Source organism: Cetorhinus maximus, chromosome 12 (assembly GCF_964194155.1).
Source record: "Cetorhinus maximus chromosome 12, sCetMax3.hap1.1, whole genome shotgun sequence".
In the NCBI taxonomy this organism is placed as follows: domain Eukaryota; kingdom Metazoa; phylum Chordata; class Chondrichthyes; order Lamniformes; family Cetorhinidae; genus Cetorhinus; species Cetorhinus maximus.
The window spans coordinates 1,628,477-1,654,759 of NC_135890.1; the positions used below are offsets into that span (position 1 = coordinate 1,628,477).

At 45.7% G+C, this 26,283-nt stretch overlaps 1 protein-coding gene across 4 annotated transcripts in view; it reads right to left on the bottom strand.

The window, feature by feature from the left end:
• Positions 1-26,283, bottom strand: part of LOC144687164 (semaphorin-3A-like) — a 432,238-nt gene that overhangs the window by 94,474 nt on the left and 311,481 nt on the right. The gene's annotated exons all lie outside the window — the stretch shown is intronic.

Here is a 26,283-nt window from a genome sequence, read left to right on the forward strand (position 1 = left end):
TCAGGAAGATAAAGTGATTGCAAAACACTATTATTAAAGATATTGATGTAAATTAATCTGCAATTTAAAAAAAAGCACATTGAGGAAATTTTAGAATTCACCAACGGATGTTGGGATCCCTAATTATGTTGCAGTGTTATAATAATAATGATGCACAATCTCTAATACCATTGCAGAGGAGACATTGATTCATTCAGACGGCAATAATTCCAGCTCAATAGATTTCTGGAGACTTAATCGGATCAACAATCTTGAACATCTTCTCTTAGTAAGTGAAACCAATTCTCCAAGTGCACTGCCAATAAAAATCTCTTTTTATAACATTGTATTGTCAAATGTAATTTATCACTTAGCATTTTAACATGGACAGTAACTTTTAAGGAAGGTGAAATATGTGGAAGTTCTTTGTTGTGGTGAAGTTTTTTACTTATAACTTGCAATGTGCAGCTAATGAAAGCCAGGACTATCAATTCTACCAGAAATACTACAGATTTTCATTTTATCTAGAATAGGATTTATTTCGTCATGTGTTCCTTCTACCAACAGGATATAAGAAGGACAAATATAATTTAATTGGTTATTTATTAGACAAGATGGAGAACACATTTGCATAGCTGGGGAAAATTAACAAAGGTTGGTGAAAAAGAATACAGGTTAGTGATTTAAACAGCCAACATATCAGTACTGGAAAAAACAATTGCTTCACTGAAGCACAATATCACATCTGTCCTCTCAGTTGATGTAAAAGATTTGAAGACTCTTTTTGAAAAAGAGCAGGGTGTTTCCCACATGTTCTGTCAATATTTATCCTTCTACCAGCATTACTAAACACCATTTAACCAGTCAAGCATCGTATTGTTGTTGTGGGAGCTTGCTGTGCGCAAGCTGTCTGTCATGTTTCCTATATTACAACAGTGACTGCACTTCAAATATGCTTCATTAGCTGTAAAGCGCTTTGGGATATCCTGAAGTCATGAAAGGTGTGATATAAAAGGAAAGTCCCCTTTCATAGGAAAAGAAATCTGCAAAAAAAGAATCGCTTTCATTTATGAAAACTTCCTCAGACACTTGGAAACGCGTGGACTAATCTGGAGCGGTCAATATGCATTCCCTCTGATCAAATTCTTCAAGGGAATTACTAAACGTATTAAGAATGGAAATGCGGTGAAGAGGGCAGATCCAGACTTTCAAAACTTATTTGTTTAAGTGCCAGAGGGAGCAGTAAATGGGTATTCCTTGATCACCAAGATTAGTGATGTGATCCAGGGATTTCTGTTGCAAACGTTCTTGTTCCCTCATAAATGTTCTGGAGCCGTGCACGTGGTGGTGGTGGGGGCGGAGGGGCCGGTGGGTGGGGTGGGGGGGGCGGTGGTGTGTGGTTAGAAGCAGAATCTGCTGACAACACAAAATCAGCAGGTGTGGCAAATTGTGAGGCAGAATAGAAGAGGCTAGAGGAGAGCAGATTAAGGGAGGTGAGCAGACAAAGCAGTTCAGTGCAGAGCAACGTGAAGTAATGCATTTTGGAGAAAAGGGCAGAGAATGGACATTCAATCCCAATAATAAAACTCCCAGTGAGCTGAGAGAGTTCGGGTAGGATAACGAGGTGTCTAAAACTGGCCACAACACAACTGCCTAGCCAACCATCTGTACAGATTCACCATCACTTCCTTGTTTTCAGATTCAAAGCTCCAGGCAATACACCCTCAAATACCAATTACCTCTCCAAGTTTTCTCCATCTGCAATACTGAATCTAAAACATGAAGATTTTGGGTCAAGATTTTACTGGCACCCAATAGTGGTAGGTAAGGAGACAGGGAGGGCCAGTAAAATGCCAGAGAGTTGCGTCCACCGCACAGTCTGCGGTCAGGCCATTGAGGTGGGAACAGCAGTGACTCAGCTGTCGCCTACCAGAGGCGAACAGCTAACCTGTCAATTAAAGGCCAAATTGAGAGTGATCTTCGTGGGCTGCTGGCACTTTGCTGGTGGCAGACCTGCCCCTCTGGCATGTGGGGAGGCTGCATCTTGCAAGGAGGCAGCTTCCCAGGAGTGACCAGCAGAGCCAAAGGCCCCATGGCCTCACTTACGTCAACCTGAATTCCACAAACATTGGTAAAGAGTGAAACTGTCTACCATTACCGATGTCCTTTGGAACATGTATTGCAGGAGAGGATTTGATGGAAATATAATTTATTTGTTACTTCCATGTTCTTTGTGCCCTATTTGTGTGAGCACTAAATCTGAATTTTGCATTAATGGGCCATGATTATAGATTTTAGAAATGTTTTGGAGTGGACACTTTAAGATTGAAGAGCAAACTGGAAAAGGAATATGAGTTGACAGAATTCCAGGTACTTCAACCTTCCCAGAGAGCTAAAAATCACTTTAAACCTTAGAAAACAAAGCAACTTTAGTTTCTGAACATGCAATTTACATGTAACTTACATGTGATAATTATACTGTTTATCATTAGCAAGCTACAAATATTAAAATGTAACCATGAGATGGTGCAGGGTTTGGAGGGGTGTGAGCAGGAGACAATGGTGACATTTCAGTGTTAATTGCAATTAAAAGAGGAATTACAAACATCAATTCAAGCTTTTTTATTGGCATTTCAATGTATTTCTCCTTCTATTCTCTCATTCTCATGAGAACACTAAATATTTTTCTGACCATTGGACCATGCTTGCTTTTGGTTCACATTTGCTGTAATTCCACACATCCATCACCCTAGACTTGATTATTCCAAAATCCAATTTGTGGCTTCTGATCCTAAAACCTCTCTAAGAACAATAGAAGATTACAGCAGAGAAGCCACCATTCTGTCTTTTAGCCGTTCAATAACACAATCAAAACCCAATCAGGCTTTCTTTCCTATCCCTGTGACTACCTCTGTTTCAAATATTCCCCCACTTAAGATTCAGTGGCCCCTGCTTCAAATACTTACAAACTCCAATTTATCCAAAACTCAGCTGCACGCATCCTTTTCTGCATTAAATCACACTTTAAAATTCATTCATGGAGTGTGGGCGTCGCTGGTTAGGCCAGCATTTATTGCCCATCCCTAATTGCCCTTGTTCAGAGGGCATTTTTAAGAGTCAGCCACTCATTACCTATCACACTCACTATCTATCACACTCACCATCTATCACACTCACCATCTATCACACTCACCATCTATCACACTCACTATCTATCACACTCTATCTATTACACTCACTATCTATCACACTCACTATCTATCACACTCACTATCTATCACACTCACTATCTATCACAATCATTACCTATCACAATCATTACCTATCACACTCACTATCTATCACACTCACTATCTATCACACTCACTATCTATCACAATCATTACCTGTCACACTCACTGTCTGTCACACTCACTATCTATCACACTCACTATCTATCACACTCACTATCTATCACAATCATTACCTGTCACACTCACTATCTGTCACACTCACTATCTATCACACTCACTATCTATCACACTCATTACCTATCACACTCACTATCTATCACACTCACTATCTATCACACTCACTATCTATCACACTCACTATCTATCACAATCATTACCTATCACACTCACTATCTATCACACTCACTATCTATCACACTCACTATCTATCACAATCATTACCTGTCACACTCACTATCTGTCACACTCACTATCTATCACACTCACTATCTATCACACTCACTATCACACTCATTACCTATCACACTCACTATCTATCACACTCACTATCTATCACACTCACTATCTATCACACTCACTACCTATCACACTCACTATCTATCACACTCACTATCTAGCACACTCACTATCTATCATACTCACTATCACACTCACCATCTATCACACTCACTATCTATCACACTCACTACCTATCACACTCACTATCTATCACACTCACTATCTATCACACTCACTATCTATCACACTCATTACCTATCACACTCATTACCTATCACACTCACTATCTATCACACTCACCATCTATCACACTCACTATCTATCACACTCACTACCTATCACACTCACTATCTATCACACTCACTATCTATCACACTCACCATCTATCACACTCACTACCTATCACACTCATTACCTATCACACTCACTATCTATCACACTCACTATCTATCACACTCACTATCTATCACACTCACTACCTATCACACTCACTATCTATCACACTCACTATCTAGCACACTCACTATCTATCATACTCACTATCACACTCACCATCTATCACACTCACTATCTATCACACTCACTACCTATCACACTCACTACCTATCACACTCACTATCTATCACACTCACTATCTAGCACACTCACTATCTATCATACTCACTATCACACTCACCATCTATCACACTCACTATCTATCACACTCACTACCTATCACACTCACTATCTATCACACTCACTATCTATCACACTCACTATCTATCACACTCACTATCTATCACACTCACTATCTATCACACTCATTGGCCTGAATTTTACCCTTAGCTGGCGGGTGCGATCAGTAGGCCTGGGACCGGTTGGGAAATGGGTCCCCACCCACGACCTGCCCCCGACCATGATTTCATGCTCACTGGCCAGTTAAGGCCTGCCCATGAAACGCGTCTTCCCAATGGTTGAGAGTGGCTGGGGAGGGCAGGGGCCTGTCAGGCACCGGATCCAATGGTGTTTAAAAACGGCCCAGGCAGCTCCTTGAAGGCTGCCAAGGAAAAGCATATCTTCTGCGGGCTAAAGACTGAATCTGTGGCCTTTACTACAGCTGGAGATGCCAGGCGGGAGGTCGGGTAGTGTGGGCAATCAGACCCCGCTCCACTCCACCACCAACCCCCCCACCCCAGTCTTTGGACGAGTGCTTTGTGATCTTCCTGGAGGAGGTGGCTCCCAGAAGGGACACCCTCGTTCCCAGAGATGGAAGGAGGAGGCCACTGCACCTGACAAAAAGAGTTTGGGAGGAGGTGGCAGGGCTGGACAGCAACCACGACATTGTGCGGCGCGCATGGGTCCGGGGCCACAAAATGTTTAATGACCTGCTGCGCACGGCAAGGGTGAGTACTGTGTTGGTATGTATCAGTGTGGTGAAGTATTAAGATCTGGCCTCCTCCCCCACTGTGGAGTTCAGATGTGTTAGAGTCTGTGCCAACTGTCAGTGACCCCAGAGCTGGCCAAGGGGGTGAGCCCTGGCTGCTTGGACTGAGTGTCTTGCGGCTCGAGGGCCACGACTCGGATGTGCCCTGCGAGGTGCTCCTCAGGTGGGGTTGGCCAGGCTGCAATGGCGCTGCAGGTAGAGAGTGGATTAATCCATGCTCCTCTGTCCTTTCAGGAGAAGATGACCCATAACAACATAGAGGTGTCGCGGACAGGTGGAGGGCCTCCAAACCCCCTAATCCTTACGATGAGCAGTTCCTTGGAGCTGGAGAGACACCACCCACCTCGGTCAATTGGTTATGGAGAGGCTGGAGTGTCAGAGGAAGGTAAGAGCGCAGCACACAGAGATGAGAGTTTCAAATGGTGCAACCATTCTAGTGCAGTCTCATCATTGTTGTGAGCCTCAAACCTGGAATCCCCATTGATCATTGAGAGACGATGGCACCATGATGCAGATCTCCATTGTCTCACCAGGGTGCCTGGCATGCACAGTGACAGTGTGAGGACTTTAACTAATGACATGTCCTTGTCCTCCATTAGATTCTCCAGCACGCACTCGGTCTCTGGACCCTAAAGAGCCCCCCCTGACACCAGAGGACCGCTGGGTTTCACATGCACCTGTTCACAGCCGCTCTCTGAACCAGGCACCAGCGCAGATACCAGCACCTCGGTGGGCATTAGATCAGTGGCTAGAATGTTGGAGCACAGCAGTGAGGGCACTTCACACTCGCTTGAGGTGCAGGTAGAGGCAGAGAGTGACCAGGGCGCCGGCAGTCGGAGGAATGCTGGAGACCAGGACGATGCTCAGTCAAAGGCAGATGATGAGCCTCTGGAGTCGTCTATTAGGCAGCAGATGCTGGATGTTCAGCGAGATGTGGGGAGGATCTGGCGGAGATCCACGAGGGTCTGTGTGCCATGGTCTCTGTTGTGGAGGAGTCCATGCGGAGAGTGAGCACTACATTAACCCTTATGGCCTACGCATTACCTCCGCAGTTGAGAGAGTGGCAACTCTCATGGAGAAGCAGCCTCTAGGGACAGAATCAGGGGTTCCTGGGGTTACATTCAGACCTGCAAGAGTTCACACAGACACTGACGTCAGGTGGTCAGTGCCAATGTGGGAGATAGAGGAGGCACCCAGTATCCCAGCTAGATGCCCATCCATCAATGGTGAGCAGGGAGGTCCAAAGAGACCTCACGTTGGTGTACGAGCTGCTTGTCATCTCTGCGGGCTCCTCTCAGGGCGCTCCGGATGAGGGCAGCAGCTCCTCCGCCAGTGACCGTGGCATCCGATGAGGCTGCGGTAACTGGGGATGTGCCAGCCGTGGTACTGGCCACTCCCTCCCAGGCGGGGCCAGCACAGGCTCCACTGGCCAGAGGATGCCCGCCAAGGTCATCAAGACCAACAAGAGTTAGCAGGCTGTCGCCAATGCTGGTGCCAGCGAGATGGGAGTGGGGAGGCACCAGACGTAGCATTCGCAAGCGTAAGTTTAAGGCACCATGAGCATGAAAGGGACAGTTCACGGGTGATTTTCTGTTCATTTATGTTCAGTTTATATGTCTGCTGGTGTGGACATCAGCACCAGTAATTGTAATGTCATAATGCTTTCAATGTGACAATAATATTAAATTTGCTTTGGTTCTGATGGCCTGAGAATGCTTCACCTTTTTCCTTTCTGGTGGAGGGTCCGCCAGTGTGTAATGCTGGATGTGGGTGGCTCTAAACTTTATTGCACAGGCACTGAGTGCACTTTGGGTGCAAGTGAAAGGCTGATTTCAGATATCCCAGGATGGAGGCGGCAGCCCTGGCCTGAGGTGGAAGCTGATCTTTGGCAGCCGAGCTGAAGGAGCGTTTGATCAAGATGTCCCTAGCGTTGCTGCCTCCCTGCAGGTTACCGAGGTCTGCCTCCATGCCCTCAGTGTTCCCCTCACCATGCTCCCCTTCTGACTTACTACTGGATTCATCATCTGTGGCGTGTGCAACTGCGTCAAGATCCTCTTCCTCCAGTGGGTCCCCCCTTGCCAGTGCCAGATTGTGGAGAGCGCAACATACAACCACTATCAATGACACCCGCTCTGGGGATATTGTAATGCTCCCCCTGAATGGGCCAGGCATTGGAAGTACAACTTGAGAAGACCTTTGGTCCTCTCTACCACCACCCTTGTGGAGGCGTGGCTCCTATTGTAATGCTGCCCTGCCTCGATTGATGGGTGGCGAAGAGGCGTCATGAGCCACCTTTTCAACAGAGCAAACACAGCAAACTATGTACCAAACTCCCCACTACTGACACTGGCACTGCTGCTCACCCTTTTTAATCTGCCCGTGGTTGAGTTTTTTGAAATTGCCGGATGGCCACCTGCCTGTTTTGTCCGTGTGACGAGCGCGAAATCGCATGGGCAATGAAAAATTGGTGTCAGTTGGCTTTTTAATGGCCTTAAGTGGGCTCTTAATTAATGGCGGGTGCGGCTCCGGCACCCATGCACGCTGACTGACCGAAATATCATGCGAGCGCTTGATGACGTCAGGGTGCTCACCAGACGTCATCGCGTGCCAGGCACCCGCCTACACATTGAGAGTAAAATTCTGCCCTATGTGTAGCACTCTACTGTCCATTGTACATTAAGCCCTCATTAAGTGACTGAAATGCGAACACTGTTTTAATAATAAAGCTCTGGGACTTGTACAAATATCAAACCACATTGAACACAGCATTCACCTTTCACCACTTTGTATCACATAATATTGGAAATGTTTAATGAGGGTTTTTATCAAGGATAGACATTGTTGCTATTCTATTTCATGCCTATATATCTCTGTGTATAACTGATAATTTATATGTAGACACAATGCATAATTATGATGTAACTGTACCTAGCCAACTGTCTCAGGAAAACTATAACCATCTCTGAACATCCAATGTGCTCTACTGCACAACACAGAGGGAGAATAAAATGCTCCCGGCAGTTATAATAGACCTAATTAAAATCAAATTGAAATAATAATCAAACACTAACATTCATTCATACTTTATTACTTTAAATTATCTTATAATTATATGCCACATTACAATCTGGTATTCATAGAATATCCAGTATTAGGCTGAACAAATTATAACGCACTTAAGGGTGAGCTAAATAAATATATTGAGTCATAGAGTCATGAAGTCATTTTGGCATAGAAGGAGGCCATTTGCACATCTAGTCCACATCAGCTCTCGGTAGAGCAATCCATTCAATCCCACTCTATCCCTGTAACCCAGTGAGTTTATTGCCCTCAAGTGCCTATCCATTTTCAATTCGAGATCATTCATCCACCACCCTTATAAACAGCAAATTTCAGGTCATTACCTCTTGCTCGGTTAAAAAAAAATGTTTCCCTTACATCCCTCTTGCATATCTTATCACCACAGAATCACAGAATTGTTACTGTGCAGAAGTAGGCCATTCGGCCCCAATCTTAAATCTGTATCTGCTAGCCCTTGTATCATCAGCCAATGAAAACAGCCTTTCCTTGCCTATCTTATCTAAGCCTGTCATAATCTTGTGCCCCTTTATCAAATCTCCCCTCAATCTCCTTTGCTCCACAGAGAACAACCTCATCTTCTCCAACCTAACCTTGTAGCTAAAACTGGACACAATATGTTAAATGTGGTCTAACCAGAGTTTATAAAGGTGCCGCATAACCTCCCTGCTTTTGTGTTAAGCGCCTCTACGTAGGAAGTCCAAAATACCGTATGCTTTGTTAACCACTCACGCAATGTGTCCTGCCACCTTCAAAGATCTATATACATGAACACCCAGGTCCCCCTGTTCCTCCACGCTGTTTAGAACTAAATCTACGTTGTGTCTCCATGTCCCTTCTTACAAAATGCATCACCTTACACCTCTTTGTATTAGATCCATCTGTAAATTGTCTGTCCATTCTGTCAGCCTTTCTCTGACCTGTTGCAATCGATCAGTGTCAAGTTCACTGTTTGTCACTCCTCCAAGTTTGGTATTATTAGCAAATTTTGAAATTTTACTTTGTATTCCAACATCCAAGTCATTTATATATGCCAAAAAAAAAGCAATGGTCCTAGCACTGAACCATTGTCTCCCATATCCTCCAGTCTGAAAAACAACCATGTATCACGGTTTTCTGTCCTTAAGCCAATTTTTTATCCAAGTTGAGACTGACAACGCCTATTCCATGGAACTCAATTTTGGTAAGCAGCTTTTTATGTGGTACTTAGTCAAACACTTCCTTAAAATCCATATAGACATGAGGGAGAAAGAAACAGGAGGATATACTGAGAGGGTGAGGGGAAATAAAGAGGGAGGAGGCTTGTGAGGAACATAAATAACAGCATGGACTAGTTGGGCCAAATGGCCTGTTTTCTGTGCTCTGCATTCAATGCAATTCTATATAATTATTTGAAAGGATTTGTATAGAACATTCTGTATCTATATTCACATCTGTTTATATATTTATTACAATCATATGCATGTCTGACGGGTAAAATAATTCATCAACGGTTCAACATACTTTCAATATTATTCGAGTCATTGAACATCTTACAGATCAGGCTGAGGGGATCAGGCTGAATGAAATGATGCACAAGATGTAATGTTATTATTAAAATGACTGCAGCAAGATGAAATAAAAATAATGTGACAATGTTTTCATTTAAGCTTCTCATTCAAAATAAACTGTAATTCAAATACTAAGCATTAGAATAACCAAAGGGTCTTTTGATATAACTGTACCTTGTGCTGGAACTACTTAGAGTGACTGGTTGTAGCCCTGACTTTGATCATACGATCACGGTGATTATATTACTTTCCCTCTTCCAAATCGATCCTGGTGTTAGAGACCCTTCCATCATTAACTTGTTTCCAACCAGGAGGGCAAGCAACAATGAACCATCAGGCCCAAGACAGCTTTAAAGCATCTCGCTAGAGCCTCAAGGTTCCTTCTAAATTACAAAGCTGTCAATTTGTAAATGACAGCTGAAATTGTGACTGAAGCAAGTGGACTGAGTACAAGGGAAATTCATTCACAAAGGAGCAGATACGAAAGGCAAACTGAATTCTAAATACTTGGTAAAATAGCCTAAATTTGTAAAGCCTCATTTCTCTCCTGATTACTGTGGTTAACTAGAATAACATATACTTATGAGCCATCCTTCACCTCATCAGTACAGAGACAGAATAGTAGTAGAAATATTGCAAACCATTTCAAAAATTGAAAAAAAATGGAAATTATTTAATAGGCACCAAAATACTGCATTATTAGAAAAGAAAATTAGCGGAGTGGAAACGGTAGCACATATTAAAGAATGATACACTTAACTGCGCACCCTTTGATTATCAAAACCGCTGAACTATTAGAATCAACTCTTAGGTCCGCTGAACATTTTAGGTTGTAATTATTGGCTTCCAGTTTTCTGAACTCTACATTAAGCAAACTAATCCTTTGTTTCTGAAGCAGTGCAAACAAAAATGAACTAGAATAAATGCCCCTTAAAGCTTGATAATTTAACTTTTTGAATACTGAAGAGACCTTTCAGTTTTCTTTACAAAGCAGCACGCTACACAACATCTGGAGGAGTATTTTCCGGCAAACATCTGGCGAGTTGTGCTACAAAATAAAGATGTAGAGAGATAACTGACATTGCTTAATTCATAGAGAATTGGGAATAATTTAGAAAATGAATGTAAAATGTTTCACAGGACAATGAGGCGGAAAACTGCTTTATTAAATCAGATTAACCATGTTTACTTATTGAGTTACATAGATTAGCAAATCCTACATACTATTGAGAACGTTGGAATATCTGGGGTCAGGGTGGGTTCAACTCAATTTAATATTCGGACTGGCAGCTATGTCAGTGACTACATGTTGTGCATGCCTGATTTATCATTGAATGATAATGGTAATAGTGTATGTTAATATATTAAATATATTAATTATATTAATATATTACAATTATATTATATTAATACATAGGAAGAGGTTCAGCTTGATAAAAATGATTCCAGGATTTGAAGAAATTAACCACAGTGACCGGGAGATAAGTCTGTACTTGATTCAAAACGTGATCATAAAACTAGAAGGCAGGAGAACAAAATTAACACACTTCAAACAAAATTATAAATTGGAAGGATTTCTTTGACCCATGGAATGGCAGTTTTGTGAAATAAACTTTCACCATACTCAGGTAGTGCTTAACTGACTAATTCATTTGGCTAAATAGACAAGAACAATATTGAAGTTTAGGCTGATATAATGAAACATTCTGTGCCGTTGGGAACAGAATCAGTTGGCTGAACAATGTAAGTTTTTTGAGTCATATTTCTGTTCATGTAAAGCCTGCTCAAGGAATCAATCTGCATCATTCGCTATGGCAGGAATGAAAACTAGAATCTGGAATGTGTTCTTTTATATAATGGACGATTGCTTAAACTTTACAATTAGGACAATGGTGTCTCATGTTTCGGAAACAGCACAAAGATGGTTTGGGGTATAAGTTCATCTTGGGAGATAGCGCACAAAGGAAAATCGCAGATAGGCCACCTGTTTTGGACTCTGACTTTCCATTCCATTGACTTTTTAAAAATTCTTTCACGGGATGTGGGCTTTGCTGGCTGGGCCAGCATTTATTGCCCATCCCTAGTTGCCCTTGAGAAGGTGGTGGTGAGCTGCCTTCTTGAACTGCTGCATTCCATGTGGTGTAGGTACACCCACAGTGCTGTTAGGGAGGGAGTTCCAGGATTTTGACCCAGCGACAGTGAAGGAACAGTGGTATATTTCCAAGTCAGGATGGTGAGTGACACTTCCAGGTGGTGGTGTTCCCATCTATCTGCTACCCTTGTCCTTCTAGATGGTAGTGGTCGTGGGTTTGGAAGGTACTGTCGAAGAAGCCTTGGTGAATTCCTGCAGTGTAACTTGTAGATAGTACACACTGCTGCTGCTACTGTGCGTCGGTGGTGGAGGAAGTGAATGTTTGTGGATGGGGTGCCAATAAAAGGGGCTGCTTTGCCCTGGATAGTGTCAAGCTTCTTGAGTGTTGTGGGAGCTGCACTCATCAAGACAAGTGGAGAGTATTCCATCACATTCCTGACCTGTGTTCATTTCAATTGCTTTTCTGTTCCTTTTTGTCTAACGTTGAAAAGGATGACCTGAGGAACATCACTCTGCTCTTTAAAAACATGAATAAACTGCATGAATACTTTAAATGCATGACATTAATATTGCTGCCCAGTTAAACAAGAACAGAAAGGATAAATAAAACTCATAGTTACATGGTGCTTTATAAAGTCTCTGAGAAATATTTCAAATCAGCTCAGAAACAATAAAGTACTCTGAAGTACCGTGATTGTTGTCGATTAGGCAATCATAACAGCCATTTGCACATTGCAAGATCCCATAAGCAACAATTGATGAATGACCAGTTAATCTGGCTTTGGTGATGTTAGTTAAAGGAAGATTATTGGCCAGGAGACCAGAAGAACTCCTTGTTTTTCTTTGAGTGATGTGTATAGGAGCAGATAATCAGAGGCTCACATTTCATCTCCCATCCGACAGTGCAGCATCCCCTCAGCGCCTCCCATCTGACAGTGCAGCATCCCCTCAGCACCTCCCATCCGACAGTGCAGCATCCCCTCAGCACCTCCCATTTGACAGTGCAGCATCCCCTCAGCACCTCCTATCTGACAGTGCAGCATCCCCTCAGCACCTCCCATTTGACAGTGCAGCACCCCCTCAGCACCTCCCATTTGACAGTGCAGCACCCCCTCAGCACCTCCCACCTGACAATGCAGCATCCCCTCAGCACCTCCCATCTGACAGTGCAGCATCCCCTCAGCACCTCCCATCCGACAGTGCAGCATCCCCTCAGCACCTCCCATCTAACAATGCAGCATCCCCTCAGCACCTCCCATCTAACAATGCAGCATCCCCTCAGCACCTCCCACCTGACAATGCAGCATCCCCTCAGCACCTCCCATCTGACAGTGCAGCATCCCCTCAGCATCTCCCATCTGACAATGCAGCATCCCCTCAGCACCTCCCATCCGACAGTGCAGCATCCCCTCAGCACCTCCCATCTAACAATGCAGCATCCCCTCAGCACCTCCCACCTGACAATGCAGCATCCCCTCAGCACCTCCCATCTGACAGTGCAGCATCCCCTCAGCATCTCCCATCTGACAGTGCAGCATCCCCTCAGCACCTCCCATCCGACAATGCAGCATCCCCTCAGCACCTCCCATATGACAATGCAGCATCCCCTCAGCACCTCCCATCTGACAATGCAGCACCCCCTCAGCAACTCCCACCTGACAGTGCAGCATCCCCTCAGCAACTCCCACCTGACAGTGCAGCATCCCCTCAGCACCTCCCATCCAACAGTGCAGGACCCCTCAGCTCCTCCCATCCGACAATGCAGCATCCCCTCAGCACCTCCCATCCGACAGTGCAGCATCCCCTCAGCAACCGCCATCCGACAATGCAGCATCCCCTCAGCACCTCCCATCCAACAGTGCAGGACCCCTCAGCACCGCCCATCCGACAGTGCAGCCTCCCCTCAGCACCTCCCACCCAACAGTGCAGGACCCCTCAGCTCCTCCCATCCGACAATGCAGCATCCCCTCAGCACCTCCCATCCGACAGTGCAGGACCCCTCAGCACCGCCCATCCGACAGTGCAGCCTCCCCTCAGCACCTCCCACCCAACAGTGCAGGACCCCTCAGCACCGCCCATCCGACAGTGCAGCATCCCCTCAGCACCTCCCATCCAACAGTGCAGGACCCCTCAGCACCGCCCATCTGACAGTGCAGCATCCCCTCAGCACCTCACTTTTTGGATGTAGCCAAGTTCTGAATTGGGGTTTGAATCAACAACGTTTGGAAAAAGAAGTGTGGATGCCACCAAAACAAGGCAGACCTGACTGATGGTCATTAGAAATCGCTATGTTGACATGGGGCAGAATTTTCCCTTTGCCAGATGGGCAGGCCTGAGAACGGCCACCAAACGGTCCACTGCCCACGATCAGGCTCCAACCCCGGCTTCACGCTGACTGGCCAATTAATGGCCAGACAGTGCGAAAGGCGCTGCCAGGGTGGGGCGGGAGGAGTGGGAGGAGTGGGAGGAGGGTGAGGAGTGCGAGGAGGGTGAGGCGTGTGAGGAGTGGGAGTGTGAGGAGTGGGTGGAGGGTGAGGAGTGCGTGGAGTGTGAGGAGTGGGAGGAGGGTGAGGAGTGCGAGGAGGGTGAGGCGTGTGAGGAGTGGGAGTGGGAGGAGTGGGAGGAGGGTGATGAGGGTGAGGAGTGTGAGGAGGGTGAGGAGTGCGAGGAGGGTGAGGCGTGTGAGGAGTGGGAGTGGGAGGAGTGGGAGGAGGGTGATGAGGGTGAGGAGTGTGAGGAGTGGGAGGAGGGTGATGAGGGTGAGGAGTGGGAGGAGTGGGAGGAGGGTGAGGAGTGCGTGGAGTGTGAGGAGTGTGAGGAGTGGGAGGAGGGTGATGAGGGTGAGGAGTGCGTGGAGTGTGAGGAGTGGGAGGAGGGTGAGGAGTGGGAGGAGGGTGAGGAGTGCGAGGAGGGTGAGGCGTGTGAGGAGTGGGAGTGTGAGGAGTGGGAGGAGGGTGATGAGGGTGAGGAGTGTGAGGAGTGTGAGTGCTGAAGACTGCGCCTGCTCGGGGGCCTGCGCACTGACCGCTCCCTGAAAGTTCCGAGCTGCTCCAGGGAGCTGACAAATTTTACAGAGTAAAATAAAGATTTTAAAAATAGGGGAAACATGTCCCCACATTACTCAGTCACATGAACAGGGACATAATAAAAATGATATTTCAAAATTTTATTTTTTGTATAATTACTGTTGGAAACTTCATCCTGCTCATGGATCAGGTTTCCTCAAAAAATGCAAAGGCTTATTCAACCGTAAGGTCAGACAGGCAGCAAAAAACAGGATTAAATTAATTGATTAATGGCCTTAATAGGCCTCTTGGTTGTTGGCGGGCGCAGTGCTGACTCTCGCGGCCACCCGCCAGTCGAAATATCGCGCAAGGGCGCGACGACATTGGGACGCTTGCCCAACGTCATTGCGCACTATTTTACTCCCGATCATTGGGCACACGTCCCCCGTGGGACATAAACTTCTGCCCATGAACTCGGGGTTTGTGACTGGGCTGGGAACTCATGACTCCAGGTCAGCTGGTGGGTATTTCGCCCCACAGGCAGTTCTTACTTTGATTGTGTTTAGCCTCGAAAACAATATCCAGTAGCTAAAATATCGGGGAGAAATATGTCTATCCATGGAAATAATTCAGACCTACGTTTATGGAAGTTAATTGTAGGACCAGACTAAGTATAATTTTAGAAATCTGTTTTCCTGAAACATTGCTTTATTATGTAAATAAGAAACACCGGTACCTCTTTCATGGTGATAATAATTGAAGAGCAGACATTTTCAATTTACTTTAATAACCTTCTGACATGTTTCTGGCTGTAATTTATAAATTACCTCAATCTGTCTGCTTGAAGGTGCTCTGGCCATTAAGAATATGTCATCATGTAATCTTGGGAAAGGAGGGGCCACTCTTATACAATTAACCTGTTCCTCCTGCCTTTTGAAGAGTAATTTTCTGTAATATTTAAGAAGTGAAATCTGCCTCCATTGACAATCATTGTCAATCGATCCAGTGATCAAACACTTGGCACTGTCTAATATCAACCCAATCGACTCTTAGGATAAAGCACAACATTGCTCACAATCCAAGAACAAAAGTACAATTGTCCCATTGTTAGTGGATGGTGAAAAGATTATGGAATGGAATTGACACAAACTTATACTAGGCACATCAAACAAAACACCCACAAGGCTTGACTTTCGTCTGAACTTCAAATAGTTTTTTTTTAATTGGATGGCGACAGGGAATCTAACCCCATCTGATCCAAAAAACATTCCTCCCTTGTATATATCATCATGAAACTGTAGCATTACCCAGAGGTGAAATAAACAGGAATACTGGAAGGAAAGTTAAATAATTGAGGATGATTTCTTTTTCATGGTTAGAACTAATAAATAACATTTTGGAACCATTTGAATCTGCTAGACTGAGGAAATGGATTTCAAATGAGGACAAAGAATATATATTTTTCCAGATTAATGAGCACCACATATCACATTCATTGTAACCCCCAGGCATTGTATTCAACAAGAAAACTGACTGGTATAGCATGGAAGATCAGTATCAGGTACTCATTGGGATCAAATAATAGGCCATTGATTCTAATTAGCTGTGTCAGCTATAGCTCCGTTGGTATATAGGACTCTTGTCTCGGAGTCAGTGGTTATGGGTTCAAATCCCAGTCCATGGATTTAAGCACAAACATCTAGGCATTACACCAGTGCAGCACAGAGAGTCTGCTGCACTGTCAGAGGTGCCGTCTTTTAACAGGAATGTTAAACCAAAGCCCTGTCTGCCCTCTCAGGTGGACATAGAAGATCCCACAGAACTAGTTAGAAGAAGAGCAGAGTTCTCTCCGGTGTCCTGGTCAATATTTATCCCTCAATCAACATCACAAACAAAACTTTTTCTCAACAGCACAAAACCCATCATATTTCTACCTCTCTCCAGCTCTGAAGAAGAGTCATACGGACTCGAAACGTTAACTCTGTCTTTCTCTCCACAGATGCTTTCAGACCTGCTGAGTTTTTCCAGAATTTTCTGTTTTTCTTTCAGATTTCCAGCATCCGCAGTATCTGGTTATCACATTATTGTTTTTGGGAACTTTCTATGCACTTATTCAATAAACAACTACTTAAAGCGTAAATTGAGAAAATTATTTTAAGAAGGTATAAACAAAGTTGTAACAGAGCTAAGGCCTCACTCACACTATGGGTGGAATTTCCCACCAGACGTCATGGTGGGCGTGAGCAGACAAGATGGCGGGAAGGCCGAAAATTGGTTTCATGCTATTGTGAAACCAGTTTGCGATTGTCTGCTCTGTCCATCAATAGTGGGCCACTTTCCCCACTGCTGCACATCAGGAACATCCTTTTAATACATCTGCACATCATTAGAAGTCCCGCCCACCGGAATCATCCCCCCACGCTAGATCGTCCAGGTACACCGATTTATTTCACAGCTGTACATAAGCGACGTGCACCTGGCGAGCTGCACTTCACTCGGGGTTTCGAGGTTTGTTTGCCTACCTTGCTTCGGGCAACACTCACGCTCATCAGCGCCAGGCTTCACAGGCAGCACCACATCACTTTTAGGGAGGTTCACGGGCAGGTCTCTACCCACCAGACCAGCCATGAGGCGGGGATGGCATTTCAACAGCTGCTGGGCTAGGGCTTGCTTGGGGAAGGGGGAGAAGTGGCCTCAGGCAAGGGAAGAGGCTGCAGGGCGAGGGCTGCACTGGGCAAGGGGGGTATCCCAGGGTGTGTGTGGGGACACATGTTGATCTGTGCAAGTGGCCTCAAGAGGGTGAGGGCTGAGGAGGCAGTCTCCAGAGGAGATGATGCCAGATGGAGATGTGAGGGTGTGTGTGAGAGAGTGAGTGGTGATGTCCCTTGAGCTGGCAGTGAGTGAGATGCCAGTGAATGTGTGATGGGCTTGAGTGTGTGAGTTTAGAGTGATGAGATTGTTGCCTTACCCTGGCTGCACGGATGAGATCATTCACCCTCTTTCTGCACTGGATGGCCAACCTCTCCTGTGCAGCATTGGCACTGACCACCACTGCCATCACTTACCAAGCCAGGGTGGTGAGATTGCTAAACCTCCTCCAGGCAGAGCGGGGGTAGAGGACATCTCCGAGGCAGGCTCTGAAAGGCATTCCAGTAATGGGTCACTGAACCGCTCTTGGCTTTCACTGTCTTCACTGGAGCAGTCTTGGGCTGCAGGCATTGAGAACTGTGTGTACGGCTACAGTTTAGATATGACACCTGGAGTGAGGAAATGGTGTGGAATTGGCATGACGGGCGATTCAGAGGCCACCCGCCAGCGAGACAGTGTGTTTCCTGTGGCTGCATAATTAATGATGCAGGAAGCAGATGATACGGCGTGAAAACGTGCCCACTCCCGCACTTAGTGCAAATCTGGGAAAATTTCACCCTATATTTTTATGAAATATATATATCAACATGGCTACCTCCTAAAATTTTAATAACTGGATAAAGGCTTTAAAAAGGCTGAAGCTATGTCTGCCATTTCCATCTAGCAAGCAGCAGTTCGGTCGGGGTGAGTGCCTAGCCCCCATCTACACTGTTTCGACTGGAACTTTGGGATTTCTGTATCAGGGCCTACAAGACTGATTCATCTCTGTGTGTCCATCTCATCGTGGAAGTCATCTCCACTGGAAAAGTGAATTATCCAGCATCAGTCTTCGACCTGCCAACTCTGTGAAGGAGTACACCATTGGACTTTGATTCTGAACTGTGGACTCACATGAAACAATAATTATCTATTCTGTGGTATTTGCCCTGTAAATCTTTCTTTCTCTATCCCCCTCTTTTATTATATGAATGAAAAAGAAGGCTATGTTGTGACAATCCTCTTGTGTTTGAGTGTGTGCAAATAAACTACCCCTCTGAGTTTGCCTTATCTTGAGTTTGCTGTGGGGTTATTAATTGAAATTGGATCACTCCAAAACTGAGGGGGTTGGGAAACACACCACTGCTTATAAAGTTATAAAAGGGGAAACAAATTATAATATCTTTCTGTTTGCAGACGGGTGGTGGGAGGAGAAATCAGGACCATTTTAATTAATTCCCTCTTTGATTTCCTGTATAGAACATTTCCTGCTCACTGCATTTGACTGTGTTGAAATCAATGCCCAACTTACCTATATTCTGCTGCCGCTCATTTATTTACACAGGATCTCAAAACTAACACTGCCCCACGACTTTACCTCTTGATTTATCTTTATCAGAATCCTGAACAGCAAACACTGACCACTTATCTAGGTTTCTCAATGAAATAAAAATAAATATAAACTCAATGAACCAATTCACCTTTCCTAGTGGATTATGTTGTATATTAAAAATATATTGTGTGGGAGTGGGGGTCTACTTTTCAATAAGTACACATTATTTTATAGAAACTGCATTGCTTTTTCTATTTTTCATAAAGTGATCTATTTTCCCCTCTACTGTCACAGATAATGGCTGGGACCTTCGATGCTGGCTTGGGAACCCGGCCGCTGGTTCAGTTATGGGTCAGTCCTGTACTTGTATTTCGAACATGCTCACCCCGACTTTTAAAGGACCAGGCCAATTAATGGCAGGAGCGAGCTCACCATCTAACTAAGGAGGTGGGCTCCTGAGGCTGGGTGGGCCAATGCGAGGAACTCCAGGACTGACACATCGGTGAGGATGGAGCTGCAGATTCATGTTGAAGAAAGAGATGGCACCTCAACATGTGGCAGTCTTGAAGCAAACGTCAGATTTAAAAAAGAATTTAAACAGCCACAGCTACCTGACCATGATCATGGAGCGACAAGCCCTCAACGGGACAGTCAGTGGCCATAGCTCTCGCCCGGTGGCCATGACTGGTGTCATGTGCCTGCCAAAGTGCATAACCTCACCTTCTCCCACTTTATATTCCATCTGCCACATTTTTGCCCACTCACTTAACCTGTCTATATCCCTCTGTAGACTCTTAGTGTCATCCTCACCACTTGCCTTCCCATCTATTTTTGTGTCATCCACAAACTTGGTGATAGTACATTCACTTCCCTCATCCAAGACATTAATATATATTGTAAATAATTGTAGCCCTAGCACTGACCCCTGTGACACTCCACTAGTTACAGGTTGCCATCCTGAAAATGTCCCTCCATATCCCAACTCTCTGTCTTCTATTAGTTAGCCAATCCTCTCTCTGTTCTAATATACTACCCCCAATACCATGGGCTCTTATCTTACTAAGTACCCAACGAACGCCTTTTGGAAATCCAAATATATTACATCTACTGGTTCCCTTTTATCTATCCTGCTTGTTACCTCCTCAAAGAATTCTAATAAATTTATCAGGCATGATTTCCCCTTCATGAAGCCATGCTGACTCTGCTTGATTAGATTATGCATTTATAAATGTTCTGTTTTACATCCTTTATAATAGACTAACATTTCTCCAATGACGGATGTTAAGCTAACTGGCTTATAGTTACCTGGTTTTTGTCTCCCTCTTTCTGTCAATTCCCACCAGTCTGTTCCATACTTTATAGGACACAGTCGGTCTATTCTTCTCCCACCTTTGCTGCAGTGATTTCCATTCCAAATCTTTGATCCAGGATGTAGCGCTAGTGTATTCCCCATCATGATTCATGCAGAATTCTGCAGCATGTCTTTGGATCACTTCAATTTTATTTATATCTCTCGCCGTAAGGGACCCCACACACAACTTGTAATGCTCCAGGATTAAACAAACAAACAAGCTTTAACTCTGAAAATATTTTTCATTAGATTTTCTGAAGAAAAATCATTGATAACCCCTATCCTGTAAGAGATATTGTGTTTTTGATCTGTAATTGGCAGTACTAAGCAGAGATTGAACATGGTGGGCTGGTGGGTCTTACAGTTGGTATCCAGCTCTGCTCCAGATGCTGATTACAGGACATCCTGTGGAGCTGTTTGCTGATATTGTGTTGTTGCTAAGTCAGCAGAATAACTCCCTGCAGAGGCAAAATGTACAAAATAGTAGGTCTCCTTGGGAGGAAATTGGAAAGCAGGTAAAAATTCTACATATCTTCTACCAGACAGAAATGTTTATTGTGTATTTTTCCTTCAGAACACATTTCGAGGAGCACCAGATGCTGAAACGATGACAGTAAAGTTGTCCTGCAAGGGGAATTGCTTTACTTGGTTCACACCAACCTAGCAACTTGACTTTGCTATTTTCAAATATTTCTTCAGTCAATATTCAGGCAGGTTCTCCTTTTACTGAACAGTTCTGCACAAAGTATTTTGTAGCTCAAAGATTTAATAACACATTTGTAAAACACTCCAGAGTAATTATTACCTGGAATACTGACAACAATGCTTACTTTAGTTTGTAATTTTATAACATCATTAACGACAAACAGGAAGACCTCCATATGAAAAGCAACATGTGCAAGAATTGGATGGACATCCTTTCTGACATTGAGTAGAACCTTGGGCCTGAATTTCACATTTGGTGTGTGCGCAAAGTCCCGGGCGAGATCGCATTTTCAACACGATTTCATGCTGGGTGGCCAATTAATGTCCGCCCAGTGTGAAACACCTCTTTTCACTAGTCGGAAAGGCCGGGCGGGGACAGGAGCCTGTTGGGCGCTAGGTCCAACGCTGACCCGGTGGGAGATTCAAAAGCAGCTGAGGCAGCTCCCTGAAGGCTGCCAGGCGAGCTGCCGAGTTTGTGGAAGAAACATTTTTGTGGAACAGCAATGGCATCTGCACCTGCTGGATATGCCAAGCGGGAGGGCAAGCCCAATGGGCACTCGTCCCCCCAGTTCTTGGACGAGTGCCTGGGAATCATTGCGGAGGAGGTCAGTGCCAGTCGGGACATCTTGATATCCAGAGATGGCAAGAGGAGGCCACCGCATCTCACCAGTCGAGGTGGCAGCCCAGATCAGCGGCCATGATGTTTTGCGATGCACATGGGTGCAGTGCCGCAAAAGGTTCAATGATGCACTCGGCAAGGGTGAGCACCGAGTTGGCATGGATCTGTGTGGGTAAGTGTTAATGGCTAGCTGTTCCCCCGTGCTGCTCAGTGGTGTAAGAGTCTGAGCGCCATCTGTCAATGACATTGGTGCCAGCCAAGGCGGTGAGCTCTGGCAGCTTGGCCTGATTGCTTTGTGGGTTGAGGGTCACAATTCGGATGTGCCCTGTAAGGTGTTCCTCACGTGGGGTTGGCCAGGTAGAGAGTGGACTAATCAATGCTCCTCTGTCCTTCCAGAAGAAGAGAAGCCATAACACCAGAGAGGTCAAGAATGGGCAGAGGCCCCACAAACCTAATGATTCTGATGAGTATGAGATGAATGCCCTGGGATGCCGCTGCCCAGCTTGGTCCACTGGTTGTGGAATGGCAGGGCTCTCTGACAAAGGTAAGAGTACAGTGCACAGAATCGAGTGTGTCGGAGTGTGCAAACATTGTTGTGTTGTCTCATCTGAAATGGGAACCTCAAAGTTGGAGTCCCCATTGATCATTGAAAGACGATGGCACCATGATGCAGATCTCCATTGTCTCACCGGCCTGCCCAGCACTCACAGTGACAGTGTGAAAGCTGATACCACTGACATGTCGTTTTCCTCCGCTGGAATCGCCATCCAGCCAATGATTGCAGGACCCCGAGGAGTCACCCTTGACACCAGAGGACCAGCACCCATCAGGTGCATCTGCGTCACACCTCCTCTCTGCACCAGGCACCAGTGCAAATACCAGCACCTTGGTGGGCATTAGATCGGTGGCTACAATGTCAGTGCTCGGTGGGGAGGGCACAGCGCACTCACATGAGGAGCTGGCGGAGGCAGAGAGTGCCCAGGGCACTGGCGGTCGGAGGACTGCTGGAGACCAGGATGGGGCTGAGTCAATGGCAGATGATGAGCCTCTGGAGTCGTCCATTAGGCGGCAGAGGCTGGATGTCCAGCTGGATGTGCAGGAGGATCTAGTGGAGATCCACGAGGGTCTGCGTGCCATGGTCTCTGTTGTGGAGAAGTCCATGCAGAACACAAGTGCTGTGTTGACCATCGTGACCCAGTGCACTGCCTCCTCCACTGAGAGAGCGGCGCCTCATGGAGAGGCAGCTCCAGGAACAGAATGAGGGGTTCCTGGGGTCGTGCTTAGACCTGCACTCCCGCACACCAGCTGTAACCTCAGGAGGCCACTGCCAGTGTGAGAGATGGATGAGGCACCTAGTATCTCTGCTGGGTGCCCGTCCATCAATGGCGAGCAGGGAGGTCCAGACCGATCCCATGTTAGTGGACAAGCTTCGTGCCATGTCTGCGGGTTCCTCTCAGGGCGCTTGAGATGGTGGCAGCAGCTCCCTCACCCCTCGGACACTGACCACAGCATCTGATGAGGCTGGGACGATTGAGGAATGCCCAGTACGGCGCTGGATGCCCCCTCACAGGCAGTGGCCATGCAGGCTCCATCAGCCAGAGGACAACTGCCAAGGTCATCAGAATATCATCTTCCGCAGACCTATGGTCCTCTCTATCACAGCCCTTGTGGTGCTGCGGCTCCTATTGTACCGCTGCTCGGCCTCTGTTCTTGGGTGGTGGACAGACATCATGAGCCACCTTTTCAATGGATAGCCCTTGTTACCCAGCAGCCATCTATCCAGCTGAACTGGAGAGACAAATAACCTTGGTGCCTGGGAATGCTTGAGGATGCAAGCATTATGGGAGCTGCCTGGGTACCTTGCACACACTTGCAGAATCTGCATCCTATGGTCACACACTATCTGAACGTTCATGGAGTGGAAGCCCTTCCTGTTGACGAAGGCACCGGGCTCACCCTCTGGCACCTTGATGGCCACATGTGTGCAGTCAATGCCACCCGGGTGCAAGGGAAACCAGCAATTGCAATGAAGCCTCTGGTTCGCTCCCTGGCTCACCTCGTCCATACGGTAATTAATACATTAATAAATAAATGTCATTACCCACCTGAACAGAGCTTCTGTCATCAGCTTGACGCAACTGTGGACAGCTGATTGGGAGACTCCACACAGATTCCCGCACTGAGCCCTGGAAAGAGCCAGAGGTATAGAAGTTGAGGGCCACTGTGACCTTCAGAGCCACTGTCATGGGGTGTCCACCCACACAGTTGGAGCTGATCTCAGGCCCAATCATATGACAAATGGAGGTCACTGTCTCCTTGGAGAGACAGAGTCTCCTTCGGCATTGCACCTGGGTATATTGAGGTAGCTGCATCGCCACCTGTAAACCCTGGCAGCAGGATAGTGGCGTCTTATGAAGCCCCTTCTGCCTTGGACTCCCTGCTGACCCTGCGCCCCCTGTGCCTAAGCCTCTCCCCCCTCTTCGACACTGCCTGTGGACATCTAGTCTCCGCTTCCTTCTGCCCCTCTCTCCCTCCTCAGAGGAGGTGCCACCAGCAGAGACCCCAACCCCCATTCCCAGGGTCACAGAAGGCTGCCTAGTGACTGGAATGGTCCACAAAGTATAAATCCTCCAGCGGCCTTGGAGACACCAATGAGTCCTGAAATGAAGGTTAGCAATTCAAAGACTGAAGCTGAAAGCAGAGATAAAGCTGTCAAGTTTCACTAAGCAACCAGCAGCAAACGATCTCCTAAACTCCTCACTACTCACACTGGCAATGCTGCTGATCCTTTTTATCCCGCCCTTGGATGACAATTTGTTAAAAATGTACTGCCTGCCTGCCTGTTTCGGTAGTGTAACAAGCGCAAAATTGCATGGGCAACATAAAATCTTAGACAATAGGCTTTTTAATGGCCTTAACCTGCCTTTTAATTGTCAGCGGGCACGGCTCCAACTCCGCGCACCCGCCACCCTCAATACTGCACGAGTGTGGGATGATGTCAGGACGCACGCACGACATCATTTCGCGCAATTTTATGTGTGCTCGCCCCACCTCGGAAGGTTAAACTCAGGCCCAGCGTACATGTTTCCCCCCATTGTCATTGATCTAGAGTCGTTGTACTAAAACACACAACCACAGCAATGTTAAAAATAGGAACTGTGTTCTAAATGTGCCAATATATACTGATGCCATAAGTGCTCTACTTCGGGTGTGAATGTCCTTTTGATTGCCAGGCAACGGATAAAGAAAAAGTACCCTGTGATGTTGGCACAGTCTTTGCTGGCATTCTTACTATATTAAAGCATGGCATTATTCTGCTTTTGCAGTTGGCAGCATAGGATCTTCCACCCATTAAATGAATAACGGAAAGTTGTGGGCTGGTGGGTGTGAAGTGGAAACTCCCAGCCAAAGAGTTTAAATAGAATTGATTTTGTTTTTGGAAAGAAATATACCAAGCTACAACTTCATTAGATTTTCTAATCAAAGCATACAGAATAATAATAGTCAGTGCCCCCAGATTTGTCCTGTGGTGATTCACTGAGAGTTGAGTTTACCTTATGTATCAACACTATAGTTAGTGTTGTGTGGGTTACCAGTGCAGAGTATTATTTTGGGAAGTTATTTATTTTAATTTCCCTTTGCCACAGGAAAATGGAAAACGTGGGTCAGTATCACTGCTTTCCTTGTCCTTATTATCTTCCTCTTTACTGGTTTTGGCATCGCTGCATTGTCCAAGCCTCTTCCAATGAAAGGTGCATTAGAGAAAGTTAAACACATAGACAACAACATTTTAATCCATTTTCAATGGTTTCATACTGAAGGTGCATTATTATTGCATTCTGCTGGCAGTTGGTAACAACCAAACTCCATGACACAACCTGTCCTTAACACCCATCATTCATTCCAGAGAACTGAAAGAAGAAGTGTGATAGCAAGATAGCACATGGAGGCAAAGGGACTCAGTCAATTAAGCCACTAGGGTACTCTCACCATCTGCTAGTGGCTGTATAAGACTGCACACTACTCACCTGCCCAGCATCGGGAGAATGTTTTATGAACATGGAGAAATTGAAATAATAAAAAATGGGAACAAAAGAATTGAACCATTCAAATACATTTGGGGAATCACACCCCATAGCTCAGCATCCACAACACACAGCTGCCTCGTGGGTGAACAATGGTCCTGTATTAAGAACAGGAGCACATAGAACAGCCACACCGTGTCTCCAGAAGAGGAGAAAAGCAGTGATTGACAAGCTGATTACAGGAAATGAGCTGACTCAAGATGGCTACACATCTCTGAGAAGCAGAACTCAGATCCTTGCTTTCATTGTGTGCCTCAACTTATATAAAGAACAAATCAGGTTCATGTTTATTGCAACACTAATCCCTTTGACCAATCTTCTGTTTTCCTTCATATACAAACTGAGCTTTCATTTTGTTCACTGTATTAACGTCTGACCTTTACCAGTGGTTATTGTGTTAGTTGAACTAACATAAAATGGAAATGAAGCACTCGACAACAACGAGACACGTTACAACATGATGATGACAGAAGTGTAATGAGAATCTG